A 2,278-nucleotide genomic window follows, 5' to 3' on the forward strand; every position below is an offset into this window, starting at 1 on the left:
GCCTGTCCTGGAACTAGCTCTTGTAGACCAGGCTGGTCTCAAACTCACAGAGATCCGCCTGCCTTTGCCTCCCGAGTGCTGGGATTAAAGGCGTGTGCCACCACCGCCCGGCTTTCAAGTATCTTATTAAAAAGAACTTACCTATCTTGATTAATCAGTACATGCTGCATGCAGAATTGAGGCCTTCAATGTCCCTGGTACAGTCAGTCCTGCACTGCTTTGTAAACAAAAGTCTTTTGTTTTTTTGTTTTCTTCTATTTAGTGCTGTTGTCAACCTGAGACCTCTCTTCTGCTCTGGAAAGTGCCTAATTCTAAAGATGAATTCTTGGTGACAGGGTGTTGCTGACCCAAGTGCTCTTAGAAAAGCACTTTTGTTTGGAGTCAGAAATCTCTCTGAAACATGGCTGTGAGGGGAGAACTGGGCTCCAATAGCCTGCTCTCCTTTGCCCCTGCATGGTGAAGTCACTGTTTGGTTTTGACCAGGGTAGTAATGAGCTGGTCTGTGTCTTAATCATCTTTAGGAGGGACCGAGGCAGTCATGATGGAGCATGGCCAGACTTGACACCAGACGCTGAGTATGATCTTCAGCAGATGATGGATGGAGTTTAGTACAGAGGGCTTGATTGGATTTCATGCCCGCCCTGACTGGTATCCACTTCCCATCCTTCCCATCTCCTGTCTCAGCTTGCAAGCAGTGTTTGTTGGTACTTCAATTACAGTAGGGTTTTTTTTTTTGTTGTTGTTGTTTGTTTGTTTGTTTGTTTGTTTTTGCCTTGTGCTTCAGCTATATTGTATTTCTCAGGACCTGCTATGAAGCCGTAAAACAAATTACTGACTTCTGGTGGAAGCATATTGTCTTGGCTGTTCATGTTTGTGTCTTTTGTACTTCTTGAGTTATGATGTTTGAAATTTTTCTTGGTGTTGATATCTAGTCTTGTCTTTGTTGGGTGGCTGTTGCAGTCTTCGGTTACTGTTGTCCTATCTGGATCCTAGGCAGAGTGTGGTGGTTGTGGGTCCCTAGTAGAGAGAGGTTCTGCAGGTCAGCGGGTGGCAGAGGGAATGGAGATGGGCTAGAAGCAAGACCACATGAGAGCAGGTTAGGGCAAAAGCTGGGGGCGTGGGTTCTGCACCAGGAGGCTGAGTCCCCAGGGAGTGGACCTTTGGTTGGATGGTGGGCTTCTGAAAGCAGGAAAGGGCTAGAAGTGGTCCCAGTGATTGGTATTGGAGTGGGAGGGCGGGCTACTGAAAGCAGGCTGCTACAGGAATAAGTTAAGGCAGGACTGTAATGGAGTTCAGGAAGGATAGTGAGAATCTCCTACCTGAGTCCCAGGCCAGTGTGGCCACTGAGGGTCCCTGGTGAAAGTGTTTTTAGGAATAGGCAGCTGATGGAAAGGCCTAGAAAGGGGGGACTAAGGTCTTACATGCTAGAAGAGAGCTAAGCAGGGTTTGCCTGCCTTTGTTTGCTTGGTTTATTTATTTATTTTTTAATGATTTTTTTTTTCTTTTGCTGTATGACCTTAAGAAAAATTTTAGGGTATTGAAATTTTCATTTTCATAGAAGTTTACAAAAATTGGTTCTTAAAAGATACATGGGCCTAGAGAGATGGCTCAATGTGGTTAAGAGCACAAGCTGTCTTCCAGAGGGCACAAGTTCAATTCCCAGCACCCACATGGCAGCTTACAACTGTTCATAATAGTTTCAGGGGATCTGGCACCTTCACACAGACATAAATGCAGGCAAACACCAATGTATATGAAATACAACTAAATAAAATTTTAAAAACACTTCTAAGGGCTGTAGACATGACTTGATAAAATAGTGCTTACTGCATAGGCAGGTGTGAGCACCCGAGTTCAGATTCCCAGCAACAACATAAAAGCCAGGCAGGGAGATGGAATGGGCAGATGCCAGGACTCGCCAGCCATATAACAAGCTCAGGGTTAGGGAGAGATCTCTTCTCAGCCATAGTAACCTGTGCCTTCCACATGCATGTGCACAGGCAGTCCGTCTCACCTGGCATATTTATACTCTATGTGCACACTGCACACACATACCACTTCTTTAAAAATAGAGCTTTGGACAGTTGTTTCAATGGGAAGACAGCAGACATGCTATATTCAAAAACTCTTCAATTCATGATTTTAAGGCATGTATGTAATATTTTTATACAAAGTAATGGAGTTAGAGAACATTATTTTCATACTGCTTTGTTACTTAATATACATTGTGAGTATAATCTGTTTTCTTAAGTGTATTCTTTTTTTTTTTTTTTTTTTT

At 43.6% G+C, this 2,278-nt stretch overlaps 1 protein-coding gene across 1 annotated transcript in view; it reads left to right on the forward strand.

Moving 5' to 3' along the window:
- Positions 1 to 2,278, forward strand: part of LOC126509606 (THO complex subunit 2-like) — a 31,898-nt gene that overhangs the window by 24,443 nt on the left and 5,177 nt on the right. Inside the window, exon 7 of the mRNA XM_050155583.1 lies at positions 522 to 648. The gene's annotated coding sequence lies outside the window, so the exon portion shown is untranslated. The remainder of the gene's footprint in view (positions 1 to 521; positions 649 to 2,278) is intronic.

This window comes from Alexandromys fortis, unplaced genomic scaffold, assembly GCF_014885135.2.
Source record: "Alexandromys fortis isolate MF-2015 unplaced genomic scaffold, M_Fortis_MF-2015_v1.1 scaffold_87, whole genome shotgun sequence".
NCBI lineage: Eukaryota > Metazoa > Chordata > Mammalia > Rodentia > Cricetidae > Alexandromys > Alexandromys fortis.